The 22,002-nt window shown below is 44.0% G+C and overlaps 1 long non-coding RNA gene across 1 annotated transcript; it reads left to right on the forward strand.

The window, feature by feature from the left end:
• The first annotated feature begins 13,137 nt into the window (after positions 1-13,137).
• Positions 13,138-20,027, forward strand: LOC129712731 (uncharacterized). The gene is made up of 3 exons (XR_008726118.1): positions 13,138-13,773; positions 16,735-16,856; positions 17,015-20,027. It is a non-coding gene; the product is annotated as an uncharacterized LOC129712731 (long non-coding RNA).
• The last annotated feature ends 1,975 nt before the right edge of the window (positions 20,028-22,002 follow it).

Genomic DNA, 22,002 nt, shown 5'->3' on the forward strand with positions numbered 1-22,002 from the left:
GGTCTTTTTGCATCACCTGAAATAATGGATAAACCCTGATTTAATTAATGACATCCACCAGACAGCACTTCCAATACAACAGTAGGGCAGTATTGTGTTGGAATGTCAGACTATATTTTCTGTGTTCAGGTCTCTGGAGTGGGGCTTGTATCACAATTCTTTTGTTTAAAAAGCCTTGACTGATTTGTTTTTTTCTATAAAATGCCTGTATTCACTCCCTTCCCTGGACTGTCCACTTAATGACTAGGTTAGTCAGACCTGTATGATTATCACATCACATCTCAGGTGTGTAACTTGATGTGTGTTGCATATTTCCTTATGTATAAGGTATAGAGGGATACCATCTTCATAATTCATAGGTGGGGAAAGGCATTTAAACATAGGTCTTATTCCCTTGGAGGCAAACATTGCTTGACATGCTAGTGTTTTCCTTTATGTGAATATTGATAGAACAGGATACAATTATTGCATCAACTTCTGACATTTAGCTTTTGGGCAACAATCAAAGGATTGCAAAATACGGAGGAAATGTCACAATGGGTGTCTCAAGTAGACGGTCTCACGATTACTGGCTCCATGGAAACTGCAACAGCTTTGATTAATTAATTTGCTTGGAATTGGGTTTAGTCTAATTGAGGAACAATTACTGAAAGCACAGATTGGATGCACAAAAGACTGCAGGTGCTGGAATCTGAGGCAAAATCAAGGAGAGCAGCTGGAGGAACTCAATGGATCATGCAGCATCTGTGGAGGGAAACAGACAGCAGACATTTCGGATCAAGATCCTTCATCTAAACTAAAAGAGGGGAAATAGCTTGTGTAAAGAGTGGATTAGTAGAGAAAGAGCTAGCAAGGAAATGTTAAGTGCAGGTGAGAAGGTGTTGTTTGGCAGATACCAATAAGGAGGGGAAGGGTAGCGATGGCGACAGGAGCCAGGGAGTGCTGTAGAAAACAAAAAGCTGCAGATTCTGAAATCTGAAAAGATGAAGAATGCAGCTGAATGAAGGGAGGTGGCAGATGGGAACAACAGAGGGAGGGGAGAGGTGAGCAGTGGATTGGAGGAAAAGGATCCAGTGGAAGGAGTGTGGGGAGAGGGGGGGTAAAAGACACAGGACGGTCGGGTGCTTGAAATGGGGCATACGAGTGAGGATCAGGGTAGATAGGAGGAGAGTGAGGGTGCAGTTTTATCTGAAGTTGAAGGTTTCAATGGTCATGTTGTTGGGTTGTAGAAGGCAGAATATAAAGAGTGTTCCTCTACTTTGCAATTGGCCTTATCCCGTCAGTGGAGGAGGTCGAGCATAGACAAGTCAATGTGGGGAGGGGAAGGGGAATCAAAGTGGTTGGCAACTGGGAGATCCAGCGGAAGGAACGCAGGTGCTCGGCACGAGTGGTCACCTAGTCTGCATTTGGTCTCAATAGGCGAGGTGGGAGGAGGTACAGCTGAATCTGTCTCACCCAGAAGAACTGTATAGATCCCTGGATAGAGAGGGAAGTGTAGGAACAGATGTTAAACCTATAGTTGTAGGGTTGAAGGAATGAGTGGGAGGGATAAGAGAACGAGAAAGTCACAGAATGGTCCATGCAGAAGGTCCTGGGGAGGGGAAAATGTGATTGATTTCATCTCCCCAGTCACTTTTCTGTAACTTAGGTGTAACACCTCTCCCTACACCTCCTCCCTCAACTCCATCCAGGGATCTAAACAGCCCTTCCAATTGAGACAGATATTCAACTGCACCTCCTCCAACCTCATCTACTGCATTTAGTACTCTCAATTTGGCCTCCGCTACATCAGCAAGCCGAATGCAGACTAAACAACCACTTTTCCTAGAAACTGCACCCCGTCTATTGTAACCATCTGGATCTCCCAATTGCTTGCCAGTTTAATTCCTCTTCCCATTCCCAGATCAACTTGTTTGGCCTCAGCCTCCTCCACTACCAGAGTGAGGCCAAACAAACTAGATGAACAGCATCTCATATGTCACCCGAGTAGTCTATAACCCAACGGCATGACCACTTAACTCTGATTTCAGGAATCACACACTCCATCCCTTTCTCCCTTCCTACATTTCCTGGTCATCTCTCACACTCCCTGCTTCTCAGATTAACCCCCCCCCCCCCCCCCCCCCCCCCCCCCCCCCATTATTCATCTCTCCTTTGTTCCCATCTGCCACAACTCCTCAGTTCTTCATCATCTTCCTTTCCTATCAGATTCCAGAATCTGAAGCCTTTTGTTCCCCACATTACTTCTTGGTGTCTGTTGCTATCTCCAACTTTCCCTCTCCCACCCGATTCAAACTACTCCTCCTCACTTACTTACAAGTGCTTGCCCCAGCCCTGCCCTCTTTAAACTGGTTATTTTAGAGTCACAATGGGCCCCACAATTAATATGACTATTACTGCACCAGAATTGCTAAATCTCCAGGAACGTCCTGGAGTCTCAAGACCTTAAGGATAATCATCCACTTGATGTTGAAGACAAAAATCCAGCAATAAAATCACAGAGGATGTCATGGAGTGATGATTATTGTCATATTTCCTTTGTTAAAGAAAAGCCCAAAGTGAGATTCTGAGTTTAAATTCCAGTTTAGTCTAAGAAGCCATCTCAATACAAGACTTGAAAGAACGTAAGGAATGGTTGTCATGAGGCAAGTTAAACAAGTGATTGGCATTTAAAATGTCTGCAAGCACTCATTCAAGAGGCTGAGTGCTATTTTAGTGGTTCCACTTGGCCTACTGCTAACTTCTAATAGTGGTTATTTGGAAATGATGTCAGTTTCAAGCAATATTTAAAGGCATAATCACCATTTATAGGAGTACTCTGCATTCCGCGGCCTCTGTACTGAGATCTGTGAAGAATACTAAAACACTCGCAGCAATTTTTTCCAGGACATTTCATCCATGCCCAAGCAAATTTACTCTGGAGATTTTTGAAACACTTCACCTATAGGAGAGGTCAATGCTGCATTGCTGCACCTCATTGAGTGTTCAAGCCATCTTCCAAGAGACCCTCTTTTTGTATCAAAAAGAGGGCATGAAACCTTTTTTTTTTTTAATTCAAAAATAAACTTTATTCGTAATAAAAAAATATATCTATATTTATCTACAGTTGGCCTTCCCTACCCGTCCTTCATGTTGGCCGCCCTGTTGGTGACATCATCTGCGGCTTACTCCTCAGCACCACCATCTGCCACGCACTTTCTTCTCCTTCCCCAACACCCTCTTCCATGAACTCTCCTTCTATGGGAAGGGGCTGGAGTTGATGTCTGGAATCTGGTCTGGTCTGGTCACCCCCCTCAGCTGAGGGACAGCAGCGGGTGGACAGGGACTGGCCGAGCGGAGGCTGAGCCGGAGTGGGCAGAGTCGGGTTGCAGGGTGGCCGAATTTGAGGAAGGGAGTGGGGGAGGTTGAGAATGGGGAATAGAGGGAGAGGATGGCAGTGGGGGGGTCAGGGGGGATAGTGGGGGGGGGGGGGGGGGGGGGGATAGGGGGATGCGAGGAGTGGGGGAATAGAAGGATAGGAGGGGGAGGGAGAGGAGGGAGTGACTAAGGGTAGGGGAAAGGAACGGGAGGGATTGGGGGAGGGGAGGAGAGGGGAAAGAGGGAGGGTGAAGAGGAAGGGGAGGGAGTGCTGGGGGATGAGGGGAAATGAGCCGTGCCTACGCAGTTGGGGGCTATGCGCGAGTGGTGCAGTATTGCTTTGTGGGGACGGGTTGCATTGGGGGAAACGGGTGAGTGGTGGAATATTGCATTGGCGAACGGGTTGCGTTGGGGGACCAGGCCTCCCGTGTGACAGGGACCCAACTGGTCCCACTTAGTCTAGTACCTTTTAAACACAAGCACAGTGTCAGGCAAGGACTAAACAAATATGTCCATAATATGTTCAGCAGACATCATAAAATAAGTCAAGCGCACTTCTGATCTGGTGAGTTGTCTATTATTCTGTCATTATTGCTTGATCTTTATGCTTTAGCTTTAGGTGAACATTTGGCTCCACAAAAGGCAAGGATTGCAGCATTAGAGTTGCTAGTTTGAGTATAACACACAAGAATGATTCACTTGTTTTAACTGCTTAATACAGTACTATGTTGGCAGAAGCACTGCCATTTATTTATTAACTGAACTGATCCCCAAATTCTGTTTGAATAGATGAGAAGGATTCTATGGAGACTTGGAGATGTCCTTGGAGGCTTCTTTATGTCTGATCAACAATTCGTACCATAAGTAACACCATAAAAGGTTAATTGGGTGTTTGTCACAGGAATTCCCTATCTTGACATATCTGCCTCTCCATCTATCTTTTAAACATTAAAAGTTACAACTTGAACAGGTTATGGTCACCTGTCTTATTTTCAACCCAGCACAAACTACATTTGCTTCAATAACTGAGACAGGAAAAGACTGTGTCAGCAAACAAAGGAGAAACATACACTGATCCTTCCGAATTTTTATTCAAGATGCCTCCTTATGTGAATAGGTGTTAGATTTAGATGAAATGCTGTTGTGACAAACTGTGGCCATATTAAAGGCAATCTATAAATGCAAGTTGAAGTTGTGGAATTTTGCTCTGCATGCAATGATTGGCCTATTTATTAATATAGCCACTGCAGCAAGGCGTGTGAGTCCCTATTTGACTTGGAATGTAAGATCAAATCACAATATGGCAGCTAGGGAATTAAAAGACATGTAGTTAAATAAATCAGGATTTTGTTTTAAAGTTAGTATTGAAATAGTTATAAAAATATCCAATTGTAAATCCCATCTGATTCACTAATATCCTTCAAGGAAGGAAATCCGCAGTCCTCACCCAGTCTGACCTACATGTGACCCAGCACCATCTATGAGGTTGACTCTAAAGGGCCTGTCCCACGAGCATGCAACTCCATGCGGCAAGCGCGATGTAACGTGGTCGCTTGAGCCATATGGCCTCGCGGGGCCGGTCCTACTTCGATCGCCGGAGCCGTATGGAGTTGCGCAGAGCTGGTCCCTACATCGCGCGGGGCTCCAAAAAACTGACCGTGTTCAAAAATTCCATGCGGCAACGGCCCGCCGCCGCCTTGACGGGCATACACAGCGTATTGACGCCGGACACACGTCTTGACGCCGTACGTCATGCACGAGCTTCCTGGAGGACTTCGCTCGAACTTCACGTCACTCACCCGACCTCCGCGTGGCCCCCGCTTCTGGTTTGGTCGCACTCGCCACATGCAGGCGCATTCTGGTGGGACCGGTCCTGTACGGGGATCACTCGATCTCCGCGCGGCCCCTGCTTCTGGTTTGGTCGCGCTTGCCGCATGCAGGTTGCATGCTTGTGAGACAGGCCCCTTACTCTCTCATTGATTAAGATAAATTTGGGATGGGCAATAAGGCAGGCTTTGCCAACCATGGCCACGTGTGTGGCCGAGTTGAAAAGTATCCAATTTCAACAAGAATCTTCACTTTGGACTGTAAATTTCCTGTGCAAGTATTACTCAGTGTCCTTGTCCCATGACACAAGTACAAATCCAGTATCAAACACACAAAGAATTGTTTTTTGCTTCACTTGGTTTGTTCACAGTAAAGGGGTTTTCACAAGCAAACCCACAACTACTGATAATTATAACATCAACTTTTGTGCATAATGTGAATGAAATTGTGTACTGTAAAATTAACAATTCAATTCAACTGCAGTTTCTTACCACTTCAAGCAGGATGCAAGGCCACCAAATTCAAGTGCAGTTTCATACCATTTCAAGCAGGGTGCAAGGCCACTAAAGACAGCGAGTCGTAACCTCACCCTCCTCCATCTTGTAAAGACTGAGCCACTCCCTCACTTCTGGCTTTTATAGTCCCTCCCCCTCCCACCAGAAGGGGCGTGGCCTTCATGGCGTGATTGACAGGAGAGCGAATCTCAACATTTTTAAAACACTAATAACTCTTTTATTTTTCATTGATGGGAAAAACCTCGGCACCTGATGAGCGGAGGGGGACTCTGAGTAAGATGGCCAAAAATCACAGCCGTAAGTGGTAGCGTTTTTTCTAAATTCAATATAAAGCGGAAAGAGGAAGAGGTCAAGATTGGACTTTTAATTATATATTAGGCAAGGCAACTTTAATTAGGCAAGGCAACTTAAATTAGGCAAGGCAACTTAAATTAGGCAAGGCAACTTAAATTAGGCAAGGCAACTTAAATTAAATTAGGCAGGGCAACTTTAATTAGGCAAGGCCACTTTAAATAGGCAAGGCCACTTTAATTAGGCAAGTCAACTTTAGCATTTCCAAACCAAAGGCAATACAGCTTTAGCATTTCCAAACCAAAGGCAACACAGCTTTAGCATTTACAACCAAAAGCAACACAGCTTTATCATTTACAAACCAAAGGCAACACAGCTTTAGCATTTCCAAACCACATTAAGGGCACTGACAGGTCAGTAAAACCACTCACAGTTTAGTAGACATGCAGTGTTATTCACAGCTCAGACTGAGAGACGTGATCCTCTCGCTCCCCTATCTTGCAGAGACTGACTGAGGCACTCAACACTTCTGGGTTTTATAGTCCCTCCGGAAGGGGCGTGGCCTTCAGGAGAGAGAATCTCAGCATTTTTTAAACACTAATAACTCTTTTATTTTTCATCAATGGGAAAAATCCTCTGAGTAAGATGGCCAAAGATCACAGCCGTAAGTGGCAGCATTTTTCTAAAATCAAAATACAGAACAGGAAGTGGTCAAGATCAGGTTTTTAGTGATATAGATATAACTATATCTATATACTATTAAAACTGTGTGGCTGCTGGCTGCCTGGCTGCCTGCCTGACTTGTGGTTGTCAGCCTGTGGGTGCCAGCCTTCGATTCGTTGCCACGACAACCCCCGACCCACAAACGCCCTGATTTTTCCCATTTCGGTACAGATTTCACTTTTCATTACACGTATTCACTCCTCATTAAATTTTGTCGTGTTTATGTATACAATTTTAATCAAATCCTTTTCCGCCCCCCCACCCCTCTCCACTCACTCATTTTGTCGCCTCCTGCTGGCCAGTGACCATAACGGCTGCTGGCGCCCGCCTCTCGCCTCAAAGACGCCATTTAAAAACAGCCGCACTGCTGATTCCTGAGCCGCTTGAGTTGGAGGACCGCGTCTCCCGTGGGGGCTACGGGTAGGTAACGGCTGCGTTGGGGGAGCAGACCCAACGGGTCTGCACTTGGTCTAGTAAATATATATATATGTGTGTGTGTGTGTGTGTGTGTGAGTGTGTGTGCGTGCGTGCGTGCGTGTGTGTGTGTGTAATATATATATATATATACACACACACACATAATTTCCCTCCTGGGATTAATAAAGTTCTATCGTATTGTATTGTGTGTGCAGGACTGCAAATTCTGGTTTAAACTGAAGATAGACACAAAAAGCTGGAGTACTCAACAGGTCAGACAGAATTTCTGGACAAAAGGAAAATATTACATTTTGGGTTGGGTCTGAAAAAAGTTCCTGCACACCTTTGGAATGTGGAAGGAAACAAGAGCACCCGGAAAAACCCATGCGACCAAAGGGAAAAGGAGCAAACTCCATACAGACAGCACCCATATTCAGGATCAATTCCGGGTCTCTGGCACTTTTAGGCAGCAACTTTATGGCCAATATACTGCCCCATAGTCTTGAACTGAATTAAAACATACAGTAGCTGTAAAGGAGGACATAGCGTCACTTAGAGATTTAAGACTGAAAATGGATAGGTTTTTTTTTAGTAACCAAAGTTATCAGCGTATAATTTTTTGTGTGTTGGAAAACAAAATATAATGGCACAGCTGGTGGACTTGCTGCCTCACACGCCAGAGATCTGTGTTCGATCCTGACCTCGGGCACTGTCTGTGTTGAATTTGCACATTCTCCCTGCAAGCGTGTGGGTTTCCTTCCACATACCAAAGACGCATTGGCTTTGTAGGTTAACTTGTCTCTGTAAATTTGCCCCTAATTTGTAGGGAGTGGGTGAGGAAAGTGGGATAACAGAACGTGTGAATGGGTAGACAAAAATGCTGGAGAAACCCTTCTTCAGACTGATGTGAGGGTGAAGGAAGGGCGGGAATAAGAAAGGAAGAGGTGGAGACATTGGGCTGAGGGAGAGCTGGGAATGGGGGAAGGAGGAGAAAGTAGGGACTACCTGAAATTGGAGAAGTCAATGTTCATACCGCTGGGGTGTGAACTGCCCAAGCAAAATATGAGGTTTTGCTCCTCCAATTTACGGGAGGCCTCACTCTGGCCATGGAGGAGGCCCAGAACAGAAAGGTCAGATTCGGAATGGGAGGGGGAGTTGAAGTGCTGAGCCACCGGGAGATCAGGTTGATTATTGCAAACCGAGCGGAGGTGTTGGGCGAAACGATCGCCAAGCCTAGGCTTGGTCTCACCGATGTAGAGCAGCTGACACCTAGAGCAGCGTATGTAATAGATGAGGTTGGAGGAGGTGCAGGTGAACCTCTGCCGCACCTGGAAAGACTGCTTGGGTCCTTGAATGGAGTCAAGGGGGGAGGTAAAGCGACTAGTGTAACATTTCCTGCGGTTGCAAGGAAAAGTGCCAGGAGAGGGAGTGGTTTGGGTGGGAAGGGATGAATTAACCAGGGAATTACGGAGGGAGCGGTCTCTGCGGAAAGCTGACAGGGGAGGAGATGGGAAGATGTGGCCAGTGGTGGGATCCCATTGGTAGCAAAAAAGCTGGAAAAAATCATCGGGTGAGGCAGCATCTATGGAGCAAAGGAATAGACGACGTTTCGGGTCGAGACCCTTCTTCAGACTGATGTCGAGGGGGGGGGGGGGGAGGGAAAAAGGAAGAGGCGGAGACAGTAGGCTGTGGAAGAGCTGGGAATGGGAGGGGAAGGAAAGAGAAAGCAAGGACTACCTGAAATTGGAGAAGCCAATGTTCATACCGCTGGGGTGTAAACTACCCAAGCAAAATATGCGGTGCTGTTCTTCCAATTTGCGGTGGGCCTCACTCTGGCCTTGGAGGAGGCCCAGGATAGAAAGGTCGGATTCGGAATGGGAAGGGGATTTGAAGTGTTGAGTCACCGGGAGATCAGGTTGGTTATGGCGAACTGAGTGGAGGTGTTGTGAGAAGCGATTGCCAAACCTGCGCTTGGTCTCATCGAGGTTGATCATACGCTGAATAATCCAACCACATTTTTGTTTGGAAGTGGAAAGAAATAATAGAAATTGCAATTATTGCAACGTGTTAAAAGAGTTGAGATACTGTATACACTGTATTATAATTTTGCTGCATGTCATTGTGGTATATATCATGTCTTGATTGGTGAATATGTTTAGTTTGTGACTTTATTTGAAGCAGAAATAATATGTGAATGCTTCATTGAGCATAATTCCGACTGGTAACTATGCACTTCGTCCGAGCACATTATCGCACGAGTCATGCAAGCCGTCTTAAATGACCACCTAAATTGTCATTCGGCAACCTAAAAAGCTGCCTAGGTTGCCCGGCTGGCAACAGCGAAAAAATTTTAAGTGAGAGCCCTGGTTGTCTACCATGCCTACTGTTAACCTCAGAATGACAGTAAATACAGATGAATCCAACATTACAGGGGCAGTTAGATTCCTAAAAAAAAAAGAATATCGCTATTCTTCATAACACAATGCTGCATCATCGTCAGTTCATGCATCAATAAACCACAAGTTTAAAAAAATATTTATCTTCCTCTTTTTAAACATAACTCAGTGAGAGTGAATTTTATTTCATATCTGAAATTTTGGGGAAGTGATGTATTAATTATTTAATGCAAATTTTCAATACTCTAATGGCCACAATACAAGTTCCCTGGATCACATTATAGTTAAGTATTGGTCAGTCTAAAAGTAGTAGTTGGAAATATGCGCATTTTTGGTTTATCTGTGAGCAGAGCATGTAATATTGTGAACTATGGGGAGACACAAAGCTGCCGGAACAAAAGCATTGTGTTTATTCAACTCTAACTACACTGCACACTGATGCATACATCATGTTTATATGTCATACGTTTTCATACACCACAATAGTGAAGTTTATGTCATGGTGGGAATATTGACAGGAAAGCATAAAATTCACATCAAGTAGCTACATTTCTATAATACCTTTCAGAATCTCATGACATCCCAAAGCACTTTACAGGCAATGAAATGTGCCTTATGAATATGTCTTTCTTGCTTTTTTTAATACCTGACCTGGGAGTGCTTGATTCGTGAAGAGGGAAGATTCTTATTTCCCTTTAAGAAAGAATCAGTCTGTTTTTTTTAAAATAGGCAAACCTGAACTGCAGTATATGTGGAAGGATGGAAGTGAAGGAAGAAGGCATGCACTCCCTTCATTTCCAGCCATCAAAAAAATAAACACCAATCAAAATTGCACATGCTGGAAATCTGAAATAAAGAGAAATCAAGGAGAGAAAGAATTAGCATTTCAGATGAATGGTCTTGTATTACCAAATGAGGCCAAAAATATGTGTGCACATTTCCTCTAAAATTAATATCCTGTTCATGTCCTTGGCCTCAATTATGCCGGAGATGGGGGTAATTCTCTATGGCTACGTTTTGTGTGAGAAAACGGGAAGGGCACGACAACGATTAGTTACCAGATCGCACCAGATCATCGGACCACATCACACCCATCCTCACTCAGCTCCACTGGCTCCCTGTGCACCACCGGATTAACTACAAGATTTTACTGCTGACCTTCAAAGCCCTACACCACCTTGCTCCCCAATACCTCTCTGACCTGCTGCTACCATACACTCCTTCCCGGTCACTTCGTTCCTCCTCAGCTGCAATTTTAACCGTCCCCACATTTAGACTCAGCACCATGGGTGCCAGAGCCTTCAGCTGCTCTGCCCCACGTCTCTGGAACACTCTTTCACCTCCCATCCGTCACCTGGACACTATCGATCAATTCAAATCACAACTCAAAACACACCTGTTTAGATTAGCATACCCGACATAACTTCCACCATGTTCACCCTGATTTTAATGACTTAAAACGTTTTGTGTTTTTTTTTGTTTTTAATCAACTTGATTTTAATATTGATATATGTATTGTGATTTTATGTCCTGTGTCCTTGGGTGTCCAGAAAGGCGCCAGCAAATAAAATGCATTATTATTATTATTATTATTAGTTACATCTCTGAGATAGAAGGTATTTAGTTTAGCGATGCAGCATGGAAAAAGCTCCTTTGGCCCAACGAGTCCGTGCCGACCATCAATCACCCATTCACACTAGCTCAATGTTATCCTACTTTTGCATACAATCCCCACAAATCAGGGGCAATGCAGACGCAAACTACAAACCAAAGATAGACACAAAAACCTGGAGTAACTCAGCGGGACAGGCAGAGAAAGAATGAGTGACATTTCAGGTCGAGACCCTTCTTCAGACTCTTACAAATCGTACGTCTTTGGTATTTAAGAAGGAACTGCAGATGCTGGAGAATCGAAGGTTACACAAAAAAAAGCTGGAGAAACTCAGCGGGTGCAGCAGCATCTATGGAGCGAAGGAAATAGGCAACGTTTTGGGCGAAGGAAATAGGCAACGTCTGAAGAAGGGTTTCGGCCCGAAACGTTGTCTATTTCCTTCGCTCCATAGATGCTGCTGCACCCGCTGAGTTTCTCCAGCTTTTTTGTGTAACGTACGTCTTTGGTATATGGGAAGAAACCAAAGCACCCGAAGGAAACCTTTGCATTCACAGGGAGAACGTGCAAACACCACACAGACAGCACCCAAGGTCAGGATAGAACCCGAGTCTCTGGTGTTATGAGGCAGGAGCTCTATCAGCTGCACCATTGTACCATCCAGTAGTGCATTTGTGAAAAGTGTAGTTGCCAGGCCTGAAATAAGACGGCCAGCATTAGGATGGGAAGACTACAAGCAAAGTGCTTAAGACGGAAGGCAAGATGGTGACAAAGATAGAATCGATTTTAATGAAGTGAGAGAACAGAAAGAGTTGGACACAAAATTGTTAGCATTGTTGATTGATTCTTTATTATCACGACATGTCACAGTGAAATTCGGTTTTGCGTACCATTCACAAAATATGCAAAGAATCGCCACGTAGTTACAAAGTGTTCAATGTACTCCCCAAAGATCCTTCTTGGTTCTCGAGCTGTCTGGCCTCTGGCACCCACCATGAGCCTGCCAGGTCCTCTCTTGGAAAGCTCTGCAGCGCTCGCCAGGAACTTCCGGTGGCCTACCTTGCTCCACAATGGACCACCTTGCTTCTCGACAGTCCAACTCGCTCCTCGACAACCCACCTCAATGTTTGCTCACAGGTCCATACTTGCTCTCGTGGCACGGGTCCTGTCGACGTCTATGCCGAGCCAGTTCTATCAGATGGGCACGACATCCCCGGCGGGCAATGGAGGGTCTGCCCCCACTCACTGGGAACAGTTGATGCCAAATTGTAGACAATATTGATGACAAATTCATTTTTACAGAGCTGGAAGATCAAGTCTGAAAGGAAGGCAGTGAGTAGGGTTTAAAGGGTGGTAAACAGAATTGGAAAAAGTCAAAGTACTTGGATCTCTTATTCAGAAACATAAAGACTGATAATCAAGTCTAGAGAGTCATGTATTTAATTTGAATGCTCATGTGCAATAGAAAACGTACAATGAAATTCTTACAGCTACTTTGGGGGCACATTAATGCAACAATACAACAAATAAATATACAATAAACATTAATAGGTGACAGGTCTCTAAAAGGTGAGAGGTAGTGGAGAGTGGGGGTACTGTGTATCAACTGTACGATACAGTAGACTTTCCATCTTCCATCTGAAACTAAAGGGCCTGTCCCACTAACGCGACTTTTCAGCAACTGTGTTCGACCTTCAAGCTCGAGGGCACTCGCCTGAAAAACCTCGAGCTGGATCGACCATCAGCGATGAAACCGCGAGCTGGTCTTACCTTTGTAAACACGTCGGGACCTAAACACTTCTGCATGGCCCTATGCCGCCAGCAGACAGTGCAGCCAGCTCAGGTTGGACCAAGCTCGAGGCGGATGAAAGCTTCAAAACAAAGAATCCCTGATAACTTCATATGGGCCTTCTCTTCTCTTCCCGTGCAAGGACTGTGTGAGTTGTCGAGGGAAGAGGCCAGCAAAGGCCCGGCCGGCCGGGGCGCGCCAAGGGAAGCGCCACGTGCGCACCAACCGTCCTAACGGCCCCAACGGACGTTAGCGGATAATAAACAGCGAGTCCGCGCTGACGAGCAATTTCCCCGTCCGTCCCTCCCACATTAACACACACGCTTGGGACAATTTTACCAAAGCCCAATTAACCTACAAACCTATAGGTCTTTGGAATGTGGGAGGATGCCGAAGATCTGGGAGAAACCCCACGCAGGTCGCGAGGAGAACGTACAAACTCCGTACAGACAGCGCCCGTAGTCGGGATCGAACCCGGGTCTCTGGCGCTGTGAGGCAGCAGCTCTACCGCTGCGCCACCTCCCTGCCGTCCTGTTAACGGTCGGACATTAACGGAGGCCTCGTCCCTGCCGTCCTCGTCCTTCACGAACCGAGTAAGTCAGTGTAACCGATGGTCGCTCGGTCAAAGCGCAGCTGCGGCAGGACAGCGCTCCCTCCCTCCCTCAGCCCCAAAGACTACGACTGCCACCGAGATGGATGAGGTGTGGGTCTGGAGCGGCCTCTGGGACAGCGCTAGACCACGACAAATGGCTTTCGTTCTGAATCCCGTCCTTCAGAAGGGTCTGCTTCCCTTCCTCGGGTGTGTTCAGGGATTGTGGTGATGTTAAACGTCTCCAAGTGCTGCAGCCAGTAAGTGTTTTTTATTTATTTAGCACGCCCTCCCCTCTCCATCACTAGTCTCTGCCGAATGTCTCCTCGACATCACCTCGCCCAAGCGGCGAGCAATCGACACAGAAATATAGGAACACTTCCAGTCTTATCACAACTCGGAATCTTTTGCGTTTTTTTCTGGCAAATAAAACATGTAGTTCACGGCACTTTCCTGGTCCATACGTACCTCAAGAAAAGTTTCAAATACCAGAATTTGAAACTCAAGGGAACTTGAGAGCCAGGGGATTTTGTTAAGACTCCTGGAGTGGGAACTGTAGGCACTAACATACTTACTCAAGTTTTACTAGCTGGGTCAGATAACCTGGGTTTAGGCTAGGACCTTTAGGTGTGACAGTAAGACCATTATCAGCAAAAAGTCGATCTGGAAATGTAAACCAGGTTGTGCTGTGGAGCCCCATATATATCTGTCTGTAAAGCAAGCTGACAGTTTAATATGCAGCCACACAGAGGGAGTTTAAAGGAGTCTTTGCAGATTCAGCCAATAAAAGGAACATGACTTAACTTCCAATAAATTACTTCATCTTGCTTTTTTAGAGTTTGAAATTTAACTATTTACTACATTTAACGATCAGTTTGGTTGAAATGTTAATCTCCCTCATTTCCATCTCAGAGGTCATTGTGTCTTTGAATGCTGTAATGGGGCTGAAACACACAATCTTAGCTGGAGCTGAGCATATTGTTTTCCAAACATTTCTATGGGCACGATTTCCTTCAGATCAACTATAAAATTGTACTCTTTCTGTTCTTGGTTTCTTGACCCTCCAAAATATTCCAAATTGAATTTAAACGAGGTGGTGGAGGGAGGACTTAAGCCTGAAGAGTTATTGGGAAGAAAGAGCTACCTTAAATTTAGTTGCATCTGAGATAGTAGGGTTGAGATTATTCCATGCTTTAATTGTGCGAGGGGAAGAACAAATTGCTGTACACATCTGTCTTGGTAGCTGAAATCACAAATTGGATCGAATATCCTCGTCTCCTCCTAATTGGTTTGGGTTTGGTGTAGGTCTTGTAATCTATGTCGAGCTGACCATTTAACATTTTGTAAAAACAGCTTCACGTCTGTCTTGGAGAGGGTTCCACCCCAGAGAATTCAGAAGTTTGGTAATACTCGCTTCTCTCTCATAGGTGTTAGTAACAAATTGAGCTGCCTGTCTTTGGACACGTTCGATGGAAGAATTTTTTTTATTTGTGTATGGGTCCCATGCTGCAACTGCGTAGTCCAAATGAGGTCTAACGAGGGTGAAGTATAGCTTCTCCTTGACAGACGTTGAACAATAATGAAAGTTGCGCCTCAGAAAATTTAGGACACCTGTTACTTTCACCGTTACATGATGAGTCTGACCATTCCAATGCAGATCATTCTGCAATTTAATGCCAAGATACTTGTTATTTTAAGGTACATGTAAAGATCCTGTAATTTTACCCCATTCCAAAAAATATTAACTCACAACTGATATTACTTAGAAAAGGAACAGACTCTTTGGTAACTTTGACCAGTAAAAACTGGAGAATAATTGCCAGTGACTTGATTGGTTGCTTAAATGCTGATATCAGGAAATCCTGATTATGCAATGAACTCCACAAATAACATTAAACAAAATGCTACAAAAGCACGTAGCATCTGTGGAGAGGGGGTGAAAAACAGAATAAATTTTCAGTTCATCAGCAACAGAAAAATGTAAAAATTAAACATATTTTAATTCGAGGAAAGGTGTAAGAAAGAAGAAAGCAAATGTTGATGATGAGATGAAAAGAAATACTGAATGATACATGTCATGGTGCCTACAGAGAGAGGCCAAACAATTAAGAAATAAATGGGCCTGTCACTCTTAGGAGACTGCAGTCGTCACATGTTTGCGGGCGGTTGCCGGGGAGTCGCCTTCATGGTTGTGAGGTGTTCCCGTTCTGGGAGTCGCGGTCTCATTATGACATGTTGAAAAATTAGCGGCGACTAGCATGAAGCCGCCATGGATAGTAGCGAGAATTCTAGTGCCGTAGGTGGGTCGCCAGGAGGTTCTAGTGGGTTCTAGTGGGTTGCCAGGTCGAAGGTTCTCGCAGGTTGAGGCCGGTGCTGACCGGTGAATTTCATTGGCACATTGGGGAGAAAAAACGTAAGCAGTAGATTTCAGAACCAAGGATAACCGACCGGTAATGTTAAATGTCTGCCGAGTTTCACAGTCGTGTACCTCAGGCTTCTTAAAGTTTTCTCCACCACTCCTTCTCCCCCCTCCCCCCTCCCCCTCTCCCCCCCCCCCCCCCCCCCCCCCCCTTAAAGGATTTACCGTACACTGTGCTCAGCCGTCTTAATTACAGCGCCAACCTTCCTGTTCTTCGTATGTGTGTCTGTATCACCTTGGCTTTGCACCGTGTGAATTTCATTGAGACATGCCCTGTCCCCCGCCTGCATAACGGGCTGATAAAGGAAGCGATGTGTGTGTGTGTTCCACTCTGACAGTCATCGTTCCAGTTGCCAGTTTTTCAGGCGACTGCCCGCAGTCGCCTGAAAAATCGCCTGTGGGACAGACCCATTACAATACTCTCAACCCTGCCTTAAAAATATTTAAATGTATTAGGATGGGAAGACTTTCACCACTCTTTGAATAAAAGAGTTTCAATTCCTCATTACATGTGAGAGAAAACATTGTTTCAACATTGTCTAAATGGGCGAAACTTAATTTCTCATCAGTGACCCTTAGTTTTAAATGTTACCACAAGAAGAAACATTCATTCCACATTCACCCTGCGAAGATGTGTCAGATCTCCTATATTTCTGTCAAATGTGTCCAACAACAGGTTTCTCAGCAGAAACAAAATGCTTTTCAATAAATCAAATTGCCTGCTGAAGGATACTGAAGTAGAAAATGAAGTAACAGAGTAATACATCTGAATTTTGTTTTTAAATGTTTGTGTTCATGACAGACACCACCTGAAGTTCAGGAGGGCAAAATGAGCAAATGGAGAAGGGAAATGGTGTTTCTATGTCATGAAGACCTACACGTTTGCGTAAAAGAACCCAAAGGGCAGAAATGGGTGATTCTTCAGTAAGTGTCTACTTTTAAGTTTCTGAAAAAACGATTATAAAACTTAAATTTTTACAATTTTGAATGTTGTTTCACACAGATGAACATCTCTATTTGGGAAAAATATTTGGCGCAATCTTTTAGAGAATTTAATTTATTTTTTCCTCTTCATTTTCCAGGTTGGCCATTGCATTCAGTCATACCCGTTGCATTTTTATGATGAACAATGCTGTAAAATATAACTGATTTAAGAATATAAAATCACATTTTTGTCCCAGTCTTTCAAATTATAATCTTCCTCAAATAAACCACCCAAAAAGTACTTTTTCAGTCTAAGGCATTGTAACAATTTACTGCCGAAAAAAGTGGTGATTTTCAGCAAGAGTGGTAACTGTCACATAACTTTTCACCAACTTCCTCTAAAACAATATTAATCAGATGAATAGGCAAAATCATACTATTCATTTATCAATTAGCATTGATAATTATCGTCATTGTTGTATTATTTTACACATTATGAGCATAAAATACTCATGTGACGGACATGACTCAGCGTGATGGAGATGATCAAGTTCGGGACTGCCGCAAGACGGAGATGACTAAGACCATTTTAAGGCTCCAACAGTTTATTAAAGGTTGAGAACAGGAAGCAACGTATGAACAGGGATCAGTGTTTCCTTCACTGGAGATGGAGCTGTAGCTGGAGCTGTAAAACAAATAAACAAAAAAAAGATAAGATGGAGATGGAGCTGGAGCTGAAGCTATAAAACAATTAAACAAAAAAAGGATAAGTTGGAGGAGGTAGAGCAGGAGATGGAGCTGAAGATGGAGCTAGATCTGGAGCTGGAGTTGGAGATGGAGCTGAAGATGGAGCTGGAGCTGGAGTTGGAGATGGAGCTGGAGATGGAGCTGAAGATGGAGCTAGAGCTGGAGCTGGAGTTGGAGATGGAGCTGGAGATGGAGCAATAAAACAAATAACCAAAAAAGGATATACCTGGTCTGGGAGATCGGGGGTTAAGTGACGGAGATGAGCGTTATGGATATGATGGCCCAAACCTGTAGCCCAGCATGGCCTTGCCAGAAGGCGATGCCTGGCGATATTGTTTGGATGTATAGTGAGACTCCTGGGATCAAGGAATGTGACTATTGATTGGAGACATGATCACATAATCCAGACTGACACGAGTGCAATATCATTAGATGATATATGAATGAAGCATTGAACAAAAGCCCCAGCTGACTTTCCAGATAATATAAATTGCATGGCATCATTCTTAACAGTAGCAGGAGAGTTTAATTTAGGTTTAACAAGGCCAATATATGTATCTCATCCTAACATCACAGGCACATGTTATCTGGCCAACCTTGTGGGAGTTTGCTGTGTGCAGTTTTTGTGCTGATTTCAGAGAAGTGGAAGTGAAATAAAAGAAACATTTGATTGAGTGCCATCAAGGGGCCCTGGAATACTGAGTAAATGATTGGAATTATACCTGGCACAAAGAAAGATAGATGTGGTTGCCAGACCAGTGTCCCACCCCAGTGACAGGACAAACTACAGGAGTTCTTCAGGGTGTTCAGTGATGATTAGACAATATTCAATATTTTTTGTAACTTACAGGCAAATGATGCAGTGCAAGCATGCAGGCAGCAGGACCCAGACAACATTCAGGCATTGGCTGGAAAATGGCATGTAATATTCACACTGCGAATATGCCAGGCAATGACCATTTCCAACAAAAGAGACAACCATCTAATGGTGATATCTGCAAGATCAGATCAGCCACAATCTTATTGAAAGACATAGCAGGCTCAAGGGGCAAATACTTCTAACTTGTGTAATTGAACATGTTCTGTGGCATTACCATCACAAAGTCCTGAACTTTCAGTATTCTGGAATTCAACGCTCACCAGAAACTCAACTGAACCAGCCACATAAATATTGCAGCAATAAGAGTAGATCAGAGAATGAGTATCATGTATTGAATTGAATTCCTTTATTGTCATTCAGACCTTAAGGTCTGAATGAAATTTCGTGCCAAGGAATAAGTGACAAAACGAAAAAAAACAACACAAAAAAGTAAAGACAAACGGACTGCAGGCGAGCCGCAGCCGTTCACCAGCGCCGCCACTTCCGGAGATGGGAGATGGCTCGCTTCCTGATACCCGAATGTATTTCTACCATTGGAAGGCACTGGTCAGGGATTTGATGAAATACTGTCTGCTTGCTTGGTTGATTGCATCTCTAAAAGCTCTAAAAAAAAAGTAGCAATCCACGACCAACATCTCTTGACTGTCATCTCATTGGCCACCTTAATCACTTATTCATTGCAACATAAATTCACAGTGCCTGCAGTATGTGCCACCTACTGAATGAACAGAAGTTAAACTATTCTGATTTGCAAACAGTCCTTCAAGATCTCTGGCTTTAAATCGTTGAGGACATCTTCCCCAGGAATATTTTGAGAGCACATTTACCAGCAAGAATATAACAGTTCAACAAAGTGGCACCCAATCACCTGTGGAAGGGCATTTAGGGATGGTCAGTAAATGTTGACCCTGCCAGTGACAGCCGGGTCCCAAATGTGAATGGGATTCTACCAATCACTTCCGATGGAAAGGTGCATGGCATCACCATTCCATTACAGTCATCTCACAAAAAATTATATGGACCAGGCTTACTTTAATTCCCCAAAACATAGGAACTGCAAAGCTTCTCAAAATTCAATAAAACTTTTCCAACTCAGAATATCCCAAAGTATTTCATGGCAAATTAAGCTGTCATATATGTGCACAATAAGATCCCACAGACACCAACAAGGGAAATAACAGTGCTTGAGTGACAAAGGTTGGCCAGGGCAGCAGCAGAACAGTTGCTCATCAAGTAATAGATGTTAAATCCTGTTGCGAAGAAGGACCAGAGATCTGCATGTAACCTCATCAATAGGAAACATCCAGAGTAATGCAATACCCACTCACTTGCCCATTTGAGCAGTAGCTTACTCTCAATGTTAAAGCCTCTGGATTGGGACCTGAATTCACAATTTCATTTTCCGAGGCAGGCATGCTGCCCCTTGGATCCAAGCCTGACATCAATTCCATTGGCCATATGTTCTGACTAAATAAAATAGTGCAATCCATAACACCAAGATCAACAACAGATTATTAAGTTGTATTATTAAGGACATAGGAAACGTGGGCAGGCATGACCCACTTGGCTCCTTAAACTTGTTTTGCCATTCAGTGAGGTCATGGCTGATCTTCCACCTCACAGTGTTTCACATCTGATCCACATCTTCCTTAATTTTCTCACTGTCCATCAATTCATTGAACTCAGCTTTAAATAACTAAGCACCCGTAGTCTTCTGCGACAGCAAATTTCAAAGACTTACAGCCCCCAGAGTGAAGAATGTGCTCCTCATCTCAGCTCTCAGACCCTGTTATTCTGAGGTGCATGTGCTCTTCTTGCAGTCAATTTGTGGTGGACAGGCAGTATACACATACGCCTATTTCATTTTATCTATGGCATTTAAATCTCATTTACACTTTGGGCTGAGTGTTACATGTAGGTAAGCACATTTCTAATCAGAATGATAGATTTCTTACCCTGCCGAGGATTAGTGAACCAGATTGGTTAAATAAGTAATCCAAAAGTTATTGAGGTCATGTCAAATGACTTTTTAAATTTGAGATAATGAACTGATCTTAAATTTCACAGCTGGTGTGGTAGGATTTGGAGGCAAATTTCAAGATTACTGGCCTTAGATTACAACTGTAGTAATTTAACTATGGCAACATCACCCCCAATTAAATGGATAGCTATTTTTAAGTATTAGAAATCCAAAGTAAAAATAATGAAAATAATCCTGCCCCTTTAAATGCAGATTCATATTAGTTTATTGTGATATTTACCAGTGTGCAACAAAATCCCTTATTCGCATTAAGCAAATGGAGTACATATGCTAATGGTAGATACAACAATGATAAATATAACAATGATAAACATAATCCTGGTTCATGGAATTACTCAGTTTAATTTCCTAATTGTATTATCAGGACCAAAAAAACAATGGAGACACAGGCGGAGGAAGACCTGGACCAATTGGTGTATTGGGCGGCAGATACTAACTCTCAACCAATTATTGAAAAAGGTAGGTGGGACAGAAATAGTTACACTTTGGCAATTAATCAGCTGAAGTTATGGTCATTTCCACCACACTTGTGGACCACACGTTGCAATTCATTACACTGACTGCATAAATTCTTCCATGCATCCACCTAACCCCTTGCCCACAAATGTATATCTGCATCAACTCCTCATAATGTCAATGCGAGCAGCTTTTCAATGCCTAATTCACTTAAACTTTACTGGCTAACTGCCCTAAATAATTACATTCTTCAACAAGACTGGGTGAGAGACAATGTTTTGCTGATATTAAAAAAATAAGTACAGGGTTACAGAGTTATGGGCCTGTCCCACTTAAGCGATTTTTCAGGCGACTGTCAAGTTGTAGCAGGTCGCTGAAAAATCGGCGACTGCAACGGCGATGTTCAGAATGGAACACACACTGCTGCCTTCACCAGCCAGTTATGCAGGTGAGTATAATTCACACGGTGCAAAGCCAATGTTATACAGACACACCACGATGGTTGGCACTGTAATTAAGACGGTGAAAGCACAGTGTACAGGAAGGGTCACTTAAGTCCTTTAAAAGAGGGGCGGAGAGGGGGGAGATGGAGTGGGGAGAAGTAGTGGTGACAACTTTTACGAAACCAGGGATATACGACTGCGAAGCTCGGCGGCCATTAGCATTGACGGTCGGTTTCCTTGGTTCTGAAAACTACTGTTTACATTTTTTTTCCCCAATGAGACAATGAAATTCACCGGTCAGCACCGGCAACAACCTATGACTCCCTACGACCTCCTGGCAACCCACTGCCACTGCACCTATGTCACGAGAATTCTCATTACTCACCATGGTGTCAAAATTCTGGTCGCCGCTAATTTTTCAACATGTCAAATGAGTTACGAGAATGCGGGAACTACTCACAACTATGCAGGCGACACCCCGACAACGTCCGGCAAACGTAGCGACCTCATAGTCGCCTAAAAAGTTGTGTACGTGGGCCCTATTAAGGGCCTGTCCCACTTAGGCAATTTTTTGGGCGA

Source organism: Leucoraja erinacea, chromosome 33 (assembly GCF_028641065.1).
Source record: "Leucoraja erinacea ecotype New England chromosome 33, Leri_hhj_1, whole genome shotgun sequence".
Lineage (NCBI taxonomy): Eukaryota > Metazoa > Chordata > Chondrichthyes > Rajiformes > Rajidae > Leucoraja > Leucoraja erinaceus.